This window comes from Carassius gibelio, chromosome A16 (genome assembly GCF_023724105.1).
Source record: "Carassius gibelio isolate Cgi1373 ecotype wild population from Czech Republic chromosome A16, carGib1.2-hapl.c, whole genome shotgun sequence".
NCBI lineage: Eukaryota > Metazoa > Chordata > Actinopteri > Cypriniformes > Cyprinidae > Carassius > Carassius gibelio.
In genome coordinates, this window is record NC_068386.1 from 16,633,949 (window position 1) to 16,645,407 (window position 11,459).

The following is an 11,459-nucleotide window of genomic DNA, read 5'->3' on the forward strand; positions in this document are numbered from 1 at the left end:
ATCAAAACCTACTTATGTCACGGTAGGGTTTAGATGAAACACAAAGAGAGGGTGGATCCAAGTGCAGGTAAGGGATTTATTTAAACGGAAGGGTAAATACAAAATAAACAGTCATGAGAGACAAACAAAAACCAAAAGAGGGAACCGGATGAAACGGGGAACTCAGAAGAACAAGAAGGTAGAGGAAGTCTCGGGGAACGAGAGCATGAGACACAAAGGGTAAGGACTCCATGATGACAACAGAGAAAGACAGCTCTATATAGGGAAACTAATGACAGAGTATTGTCAACACCTGTGCGATTCTAATTGGAGTGCAATTACTGTGAAGACACAACCAGACTAGCGGAATAAAGTGCCTATGGTGAAGTGCCTAAGGGGAAGTGAGCTCACTAGGGAACACCCAGGAAAACAAAGACTGGCAGCGTGACATTACCCCCTCCCCTACGGAGCAGCTACCAGATGCTCCACCTAAACCCAGGAAAACCCCAACAGAAAAAGAGGCAGGAGGGAGGTGGAACGGCGGCGGACCAGGGGGAGGGACGGAGGGACAGAAAACAGGGACAGGAGCAACCAGGAGAAATGGAAAGGTGCAACACAAAACAAGGAGTCCAGGAGGGAGGCGGACAGGTGGAGGCTCAGGGGGAGGGAAGGAGGGCCAGACTAAACTAAAAGGAACAGACAGAAACAGAACTCAAAAAACACAAAACATAAGTCCATGAAGGACATGTTGAGGCGTCCACCAGGACGGAGCAGATGACCACCACAGCCGTGTGGTCAAGGCCAGAGCCCTCCAGGGCGGAGCGGAAGACCACCACGGCCTTGTGGTCAAAGTCAAAGCCCTCCAGGGCGGAGCGGAAGACCACCACGTCTTTGTGGTAGAGGCCGGAGTCCACCAGGGCGGAGCAGAAGACCACCACGTCCTCATGGTCACCGCCAGAGTCCCCCAGCGCGGAGCGGACGACCACCACGTCCTCGTGGTCACCGCCAGAGTCCCCCAGGGCGGAGCGGACGACCACCACGTCCTCGTGGTCACCGCCCGAGTCCCCCAGGGTGGAGCGGACGACCACCACGTCCTCGTGGTCACCGCCAGAGTCCCCCAGGGCGGAGCAGAAGACCACCACGGCCTTGTGGTCACCGCCTCGGGAACTGTATCGGGCACCGCCTCGGGAACAGCCTCGGGCACCGCCTCGGGAACTGCATCGAGCACCGCCTCGGGAACTGCATCGAGCACCGCCTCGGGAACAGCCTCGGGAACTGCATCGGGCACCGCCTCGAGCACCGCCTCGGGAACTGCATCGGGCACCGCCTCGGGAACTGCATCGGGCACCGCCTCGGGAACAGGATCGGGCACCGCATCGGGCACCGCCTCGGGAACTGCATCGAGCACCGCCTCGGGAACTGCATCGGCCACCGCCTCGGGAACTGCATCGGCCACCGCCTCGGGAACAGCATCGGGCACCGCCTCGGGAACAGCATCGGGCACCGCCTCGGGAACTGCATCGGGTACCTCCTCGGGAACAGCCTCGGGAGCTGCATCGAGCACCGCCTCGGGAACAGCATCGGGCACCTCCTCGGGAACAGCCTCGGGCACCGCCTCGGGAACTGCATCGGGCACCGCCTCGGGAACAGCATCGGGCACCGCCTCGGGAACAGCATCGGGCACCGCCTCGGGAACTGCATCGGGCACCGCCTCGGGAACTGCATCGGGCACCGCCTCGGGAACTGCATCGGGCACCGCCTCGGGAACAGCATCGGGCACCGCCTCGGGAACTGCATCGAGCACCGCCTCGGGAACAGCATTGGGCACCGCCTCGGGAACAGCCTCGGGAACTGCATCGAGCACCGCCTCGGGAACAGCATCGGGCACCGCCTCGGGAACTGCATCGGGCACCGCCTCGGGAACTGCATCGGGCACCGCCTCGGGAACAGCATCGAGCACCGCCTCGGGAACTGCATCGAGCACCGCCTCGGGAACAGCATTGGGCACCGCCTCGGGAACAGCCTCGGGAACGACCTCGGCCACCGCCCCGGCCTCCGGAACAGCAACGGGCACCGCCTCGGCCTCCGGAACAGTAGCGGGCATCGCATCGGGAACGGCCTCGGCCACCGCCTCGGCCTCCGGAACAGCAACGGGAACGGCCTCGGCCACCGCCTCGGCCTCCGGAACAGCAGCGGGCACCGCCTCGGCCTCCAGAACCGCAGCGGGCACCGCATCGGGAACAGCCTCAGCCACCGCCTCCGAAACAGCAGCGGGCACCGCATCGGGAATGGCCTCATGGATGGCAGCGGCCCGCTCGGGAACGTTCTCCGGGTCCTGAGGAACAGTAGCTGCCTGTCTCCTCCTCCGCCCTCTACGATGGAGAGTCGGTGGCGTTGAGTCGGCCATCTTGTGCTGTGGTGCTGGGCTGGCAGCCATCCTGGGCTGTGGCGCTAGGCTGGCGGCCATCTTGGGCTGTGTCGCTAGGCTGGCGGCCATCTTGGGCTGTGGCGCTAGGCTGGCGGCCATCTTAGGCTGTGGCGCTAGGCTGGCGGCCATCTTGTGCTGTTGGGCTGAGTTGGCAGCAATCTTGTGCTGTGGGACTGAGCTGGCGGCCATCTTGTGCTGTGGCGCTGAGCTGGCGGCCATTTGGTGCCGCTGTACAGGACTGGCGGCCATCTGGTACCACGGCGCTGGCTCAGCCGATCTGCATCTCCCCTCTCCTCTCGGGACATCTTGGGGAAATGGCCGCCCCCATCCGAATCTCGGATCGATGGGAGGCCACAGTGGCGATCGCTGCCGGACCTCCTCTCGACCGCTTGCTCCGGAGCGACCTCCCCTGGTCCCCCGGAACACCACTAGGCGAGAGCCCTCAAAACCATTACGCTTGCTGGCTGATGAGTACATGGCAGCAGACATACCGCTGGATCCTTGATGATGGAGTCCTTCTGTCACGGTAGGGTTTAGATGAAACACAAAGAGAGGGTGGATCCAAGTGCAGGTAAGGGATTTATTTAAACGGAAGGGTAAATACAAAATAAACAGTCATGAGAGACAAACAAAAACCAAAAGAGGGAACCGGATGAAACGGGGAACTCAGAAGAACAAGAAGGTAGAGGAAGTCTCGGGGAACGAGAGCATGAGACACAAAGGGTAAGGACTCCATGATGACAACAGAGAAAGACAGCTCTATATAGGGAAACTAATGACAGAGTATTGTCAACACCTGTGCGATTCTAATTGGAGTGCAATTACTGTGAAGACACAACCAGACTAGCGGAATAAAGTGCCTATGGTGAAGTGCCTAAGGGGAAGTGAGCTCACTAGGGAACACCCAGGAAAACAAAGACTGGCAGCGTGACAACTTACTTACTTACTTACTTTATACTTTATTGTCAGACTGTGTCTGAAATTTTTCTTGCATAACAGTATTTATGTTTACAACATTTAACATACATTCTACATTGACATTCACTCTAGCACGTACAATTATACATTTCATACAACATTTATACATCCACAACACTAACAAAGCCTATAAACATTACCAGTGCAGTCTAGAGAATTGATTAGTTCATCTCATGAGTCTTTTGGGTTTTCGTGTCGTTTCCTTAATCCCGTGACACACCCAAAAGCGAAACCAATGCAGTTTGAGCCAGAAAGAGAATGGATTAGTTCATCTCATGAGTCTTTTGGGTTTTTGAGTTGTTCATTAATCACGTGACACACCCATAGTGTAACCAATGCAGTATGAGCCGGAAAGAGTATTGATTAGTTAATCTCATGAGTCTTTTGGGTTTTCGTGGCATTCCTTAATCCTGTGACACACCCATAAGCGAAACCAATGCAGTCTAAACCGGAAAGAGAATTGATTGGTTCATTTTTTTTATTTTATTAATGCCAAGGTGCCAAAGATAAAAGTACAGAGAATGTCAATATTGCATACAAAGACATGACATTACATGCAAAGTGTAATGTTGGGACTCGTAATCAAAAGAAATAAATCAGACGAGAGGAATCATTGTTTTCAACTTCTTTCACTTTACTTCACTCTTCTTCTCCTCCTTCCCATCCCTCCATACAATCTCTCTATCAGCCCCTAGCGGACTGGTTCAGTATTGCAGTCCATGAACATAAATTACAGAACATAACATTCCCCTCTTTCTTTAGGAAAGACTCTTAACAAGTGGAGTTATTCAACCCAGTTTACATCCACTTATGAACTCTGTCTATAACTATAAATTTACTTCTGTATCTTAAACTATCAGTTAACCAACATATGAATAAACATACGAACACATTCACCATATATTTTCTGTTACTTCCCTACTACAACTCTAGTGTTCTTTCATTTACTTTTCCTTTCAATTGCCCTTTACTCTGTAGCATAGTCCTTTAACCATACTGGAGGCTGTCTAGCCCGTGTGCTCTTAACTGGCTCATACACCACATTCTCTGTTCCTGGATTAACCTGAGCATTCTCTAATGTCATCTGAGTGGTTTCTGGAACCAGAGACAAGTGAGCCGCATTCCATTTCTTCCCATCACTCAAGACATAAGTGCTCGGTCCCAATTTCTTATTCACTAACATTGGAACAGTGAATTTCCTTCCAGCCTTCGGTACATGCATAGGTTTTCTTACACGTACCCGATCTCCACACTTGAAGGGTGGTGGTTTTGCTCCACGTTTCTTATCAGTGTACAATTTCATCTTTTGCTGAACCCGCTGTACGTGGTCACGTATGCCCATTGTTCCTTTCTCATCCTGAGCTGCTGTGGTTGGTAGAGTGTTCAGCTTTGTACGCATCTTCCTCCCTCTTAACAGCTCAAAAGGTGATACGCCTGTGGTCGCGTGCGGTGTAGCCCTGTAGTTCAGGAGCAAATCTGTGACTGCTTGCTTCCATGGAAGTTGTTGCATTTCAACTACTTGGATGCAGTTCTTTAAAACACAATTCCATCTCTCCACAGCACCATTCGCTTGGGGCCAGTAAACACTGCTACGAATGTGTTTTATTCCTCTTTCAGTCAAGAAATCAGCGAATGCCGAAGAAACAAATTGAGGACCATTATCACTGACTAATGTGAGTGGGTTACCTTCTCTCGCAAACACAGATGCTAGAAACTTTGTAACAGTGTTGGTTGTAACATTTGAGGTAAATGCAACCTCCGGCCACTTACTATAATAATCCACCATTGTAATAGCAAACCGACAATCCTGTGTGGCTCTCTCAAAAGGTCCCACAATATCTATTGCGACTTTCTGAAATGGACCATCTGGCAGGTCCACTGGCTGCAATGGAGCTGGACACGTCCGGGCGGTTTTGTCACAGGACTGACAGGCGGAACAAGAAGCAATGGACGAATGCACTTCATAGTCCATACGAGGCCACCAGTACAAGTCTCTTAGCCGTTGTTTAGTTCGTACCACCCCCTGGTGCCCCTCGTGTGCTAAGTGAATTAATTTAGAGCGCAATGCAATTGGCACCACTAGTCTCTGCCCTCTCAAGATGTACTTATCATCCACAGCTAACTCATGCCTGATCTGAAAGTACGCCATGATCGTTGGATCCATTTGTTTCTGTGATTTAGGCCAGCCTTGTGTGATCTGTTCATGCAGCTTGGACAACTCTGGACAAGATTTGCATGCTTCCAGGAGATCCTTCATAGGAATGGCTTTTGAAAGGTCCTTTGAAATCTCTGCTACAAGGCCTAATTCCTCTTCCTGACCAGCATCTGAATCAGGTAACGGTAAACGTGACAAACAATCAGCAACACAATTTGTTTTACCTGGTCTGTATTCCAGATTGTAGTTGAAACACAGGAGTCTGGCTGACCAGCGCGCAATTCTCATTCCTGCTCTGTTCATTCCTCTGGTGGCCAGCAATGTGGTCAAAGCTTGGTGGTCCGTCTTCAGTGTAAACTTCCTGCCCCAAAGGTAAGTCCTCCAACGTTCTACTGTCCAGACACACGCTAATGCTTCCTTCTCAACTGTACTGTATTTTCTTTCGGCTGGCGTCAATGTACGAGAAGCGAATGCTATTGGACGCTCCGTCTGATCTGGGTGCCGTTGAGAGATGACACCTCCAATGCCGTAATCGGAAGCATCAGTGGACACAAATGTTGGCAAGAAAGGGTCGAATAAAGCTAAGGCTGGGCTGTGGACTAACAGTTGCTTTAACCGTCGAAAACTCGCCTCAGCTGCTTCCGTCCAAGTAAATCCATTCTGAGATGATCTAAGTATCTCACGCAAAGGGTCTACTACCATTGCATAGTTCGGGATGAACTTGCTAAACCAAGACGTAAGTCCTAAAAAGGACCGTAACGAAGGTAGGTCGGTTGGTGCAGGTGCATTTGCAATGGCTTCAACTGAGTCAGGGTTAGGATGTAGTCCCTCTTTTGAGATGTCATGGCCTAGATACCGAATTCTGCTCTGGCCGAATTTGCTCTTCTTCATATTAAGTTTTAAACCAATGTCTGTGAGTCGAGTCATCACTGCCTGTAGATTGGCGTCGTGAGTGGCTTTGTTTTGGCCATACACGATGAGATCATCCAAGTAGTTCTGTACTCCTGGTAAGCCCTCAAGTACAGTTTTCATCATTTTCTGAAAGGCAGAGGGCGCCGAAGCCAACCCAAAAGGAACCTTTGTGAATTTGAATAACCCATCGTGTGTGATGAATGCAGTCAAATTTTGACTCTCCTCATGGAGAGGAAGTTGATGGTATGCGCTTTGCAAATCAATTTGGGAGAACACTGTAGCGCCTCTGAGCTCTGTGAAAAGATCCTCCATATGAGGCAGTGGGAAACAGTCAGTAATTACCGCTCGATTAGGCTCTCTCAAATCCACACAGATCCGAATTTCTCCCGACTTTTTTCTAGTTACGACAATCGGTGACACCCATGGCGAAGCATCAATTTTTTCAATTACTCCATCACCCAGTAACCGATTAATTTCCTTGGAAACCTCCTCCCGTACACTCAGTGGTAGTCTGCGTAGTTTGTGCTGCACTGGTTTTACAGACTCATCAATCTGTACTTTGTGCACAAATCCTTTGACACATCCTGGTGAACTGGCTGCTGCATTACATATTTCTAGCACTGGTGAAGCAGCGGGGCTCGATAATGTAACAATCCTATCCCCTACAATGTGACATTTTAGGGCTTTAATTAAGTCCATGCCCAAAAGTGGTGAACCCGTTTTGACCACATAGAAATTTGCTGTGGTTGCAACCCCGTCATGTGACACAGAAACAGTGAAACAGCCTAAGGTTGGTAATTGTTCACGTGAGTATGTGACTAACCTCACTTGAGGTTCCTTCAGTTCACAATTTGCAAAGTGTTTCATGAACAGGGTCTCTGGAAGGATGGACACACTTGATCCTGTATCCACAATCAATTCCAGTGGTATTTTATTTCCTTGAGGTGCTTCCAACTGTACTTGGCAACGAATTTTGTCCTGAGACTGATTTACACACAGTACAGTCAGTTCAGGCACCACCACTTCTCTGACAGCAGCAGATTTACATACCTTTGCAAAATGTCCTCTCTTTCCACACTGATGACAGGTGGCAGACACAGCTGGACAAGTGTGTGCGTTGGCCAAGTGAGTGTTAGATCCACAGCGAAAACAGCGTCTTTTATTTGAATTCTGTGGCTTCCCAGTTTGTACTGGCATTTTGTCATAATTTTGTTTACCTCTTTTGAAACTGCCCTTTGTCTTCGAGATGGCCTGAACCTGGGCAGGAGATGAACCAGTATTTGAAAGAAGTGTAGCATTTTGTACTGCCGATTCGACTTGCAACGCTAACTCGGAAGCGCGATCCAATGTAAGCTCGGACTCAAGTAACAATCTGTCTCTCACCGCGGCCAGAAAAACCCGTTCAATCAGTTGGTCTCTTAACATTTCGTCCTCCATTCCTCCGAACTGACAATCCACTGCCAGATGACGTAACTCCGCTATAAATTGACTTACAGTTTCATCAATGCGCTGCGCGCGTTGTCTGAATTTATGCCGTGCAGCGACAACATTCACTCTTGGTGTGAAATGAGCATCAAGTGCCGCCATGGCCTCATCATAAGTTGTACCTCCGTTTGGCAACGTATAGAAAAGTCTCTGGCCTTCCGTACCGAGACAATGTAAAAGAACTGCACGAAGTCTAGCATCAGGCCATGCATCACCTCGCGCTCCGATGACAAGTAAATAGTTTTGGAAAATTTTCTTCCATGTAGAAAACGGTATAGCAGGCTCTCCTACCGTCGGAAGAAAACATGCAGGCATAGGCACGGATGCAGACATCCTCGTCGCCAAAATTTGTAATCGAAAGAAATAAATCAGACGAGAGGAATCATTGTTTTCAACTTCTTTCACTTTACTTCACTCTTCTTCTCCTCCTTCCCATCCCTCCATACAATCTCTCTATCAGCCCCTAGCGGACTGGTTCAGTATTGCAGTCCATGAACATAAATTACAGAACATAACACAAAGCACCATTTGTAGTAGTAGTAGCAGCCCTTTATTGTCACTAGTCAAAAGTACCAGCGAAATTAGCCATCAACCTGTCCATACATACATACATACATACAATATGACAGTGGGGTAGACAGGACAGGAAGACAGGGTATTTGAGGAAGAAATAAGTACAGCATAACATTAGGTAAGTGAGGAAAAAAAAACAACACCCAGACTATGCTCCTTATGGGAGCACAGTATGAGAACAGGAAAAACACCTCAGCACAAAAAAGCACATAATCAATACACCATAGACACACGACTTTGCTACTGGGTACGGAACTTGGTGTGGTTGAGGTAATCCAGCGCAGGCAAACAGCCATCCGGTCCCAGCAGCTTGAAAGCGCTAGTCACAGACCCGCCTGCCAGACTGGAGGAACAAAGTGGCGAAGGCGGGGGATGGGGGTTGGGAGGGTGAATGCATATCTGTATATGTGTAAGAGTTTGTGTATTTGTAGGCCTGGAGAGTTGAGACTCTCTCTAGATGCCTCAGTCCGCAGATTTTACAGCGTCACAGCAAGTTGCCATGGAGACGTCCTTGGTCAGGTCCTAGATAGAGTCAACAATCAGCAGGTGTCTGTGGGAGAGGGTGGAGGAATGCAAGAGATGTCAAGCTGCCCTGCTCGCCTGGGAGATTTTTGTCATCCAGCCAAGGCTGGTAAAGAAAGCCAAAAGAAGATAAGATACCAGTTGTTTGGTCTAGTAGCCGCATTTCTTTTCACGGTCACTATGATTTTTCATTGTCCATTGGTCTCCAAATTCTCCAATTTCTTATCCAAATCCGTGAGCTTCTTCATGATGTTATCCATATTGCGGTTAATAGTCTCAGTCTCAATGCTGACCGCTCTGCCCACTACTTCAATCATGACGGGCAGCCTTGTGATGCTTTGGACGGCTGTTACCGTCTTCTTAATTTTCCGATAACCCAGGGCAAAGCCTAATCCAATCAGCAGAAGACCTGTTATCATGGTTCCGAATAGGTAGATGTCTTCAATGTCCTCCACAGAAAGATTCGCCAGACACACGACCCGCCAATTCGCCCACGCTTCCATCGTGTAGCCAGCTGCAAACGTTCCGGCAGGGCAGTCAGGTTCCCCCGAACCCAGGCTTCTCATCAAGAAGATGGTGTCAATTGCGTTGAGAGACCAGTTTATCAGATCCATATTGCAGTTTAGGAGAGCAGTGCAGAGAGAGTCTCTCAAGTAGACAAGACAAGAGAAAAACAAGCGAAGCAAGGAAAGGCAGGGAGGGAGAGGAAAGAAATGCGACCGCCTCTGTTGAGAGCAAGAGAGAACATTTGTTACATCCTTGGACGTAACAAATGTTACGTCCAAGGATGTATTTAATGCTGTTTATAATCATGGGCGGCAGTGGCTCAGTGGTTCATTTAGGTTGTCTAGAAACCGAAAGGTTGGTAGTTCAATCCCCGGCTCCTTGAGCAAGACACCTAACCCAAGCTGCTCCCGACAAGCTGGATGGTGACTTGGATGGCTGACATGTCACCGTCGTTGTATGATTGAGTGTGTGAATGGGTGAATGTGAGGCAACTTCGTCCTTATGTAGAAGGACTTGTCTCCGTTTTTTTGTCAGCGTTATGGATAAATGGTAATTTAATAAGATGAGCTGCTGGTCTGGTGTATACTTTGTCTTTTATTTTGACCTTTGCTGTCCTAATCTGTCCATCAGCTTCAGGAAATACATTGGTGATCTGTCCTACTGGCCAGACAGGTCTGGTTAGTTGAGGGTCTAGGATCATCACAATCATGCCAGGGTGTAAGGAATCAGTGTCTTTCTGCCACTTGGAATGGGTCTGTGGGTTAGGAAGGTAATACGGTAACACTTTATAATAACTGCATGCTGTTAATCATTAGTTAAGCATTAGGAAACAGTTAATTAATCATTTATAAAGCATTAATAAACACTTATAAGCAGATTATAAATACAGATATAAAGTTGTCAGTGGTTCATAAGATCACTTAGAAATTGTAAGTAAAAGATTAATAAATTGTTTAAATGTGCATTCATACATCAGATGCTGAATTAGGATTTTGGCCCTAGTTGCGTAGGGAACAATGAACCAGATAGGATTATATTGTCTCGCTACCACTTTGGATATGTTTCTCAATGTTGGTTTCGGTCAGTCTAGAAGAAGGCACTTGTACTTTAGAGTGTCTGAATGTCATAGCCAACGTAGCCCCAGTGTAAATTCTTTAGGATCTTCCCCAGTCTGATTGTGTCCAAGATCACTGCTCTCTGACCTGGCTTCCTTTGGTAAATGACAAATTACCTCAGGAATGTTGCTTGCCCATTGCCGTAACTCGAATCCACCTGTAGCTAAAGGGTCTCTCAATGAATCCACAAGCAATTATGCTTCATCCAGTGAAGCAAAGCTCTGTTGCGGCATGAGAAACGGAGGATTGGCTTGTCTTCTGGCAGCAATCTCTCTCAACTTGGTGAAACATTCCCATTATGTCTCTACTGATAGCGACAGAATGCTCCCTGAATCTCAACAGTACAAGTAAAGAAGACCCCAAACTGGGTCCAGGCAGGAATAGATCATTGAAGTTTTTTCCTTTGTAGGAAAATGAGCAGTTAAAGACAACTCTGTTCTTCCCATTGTGACACCATATGAAGAGGGATGAACCAAGATTCATCAGACTCACTCAGTGTGCTCTTGTACTTTGACTGCATAACCAGCTTGTTCTAGCCTCCTAATTTCAGCATGATAGGCTTCTGCCTTTTGAGGGTCTCTCATTAAGTGATTATCTGTGCTGCGGAGGTTGGCCATTACCGTTTCCTTTGTGGCTTGTAGTTTTGGCATGTGCTTTACCCTGAGAAAAGGAGTGGCATAGCGCTGGATCTCACTGATGTCAATCCGTTTGGACTTTGTCTCTAACAGGTTAACTGCATCCTGATCTTGCTTAGATCTAGTGATAAGCTTCTCATTCCTGTAAGGCAATACATCCAGTTGCCACA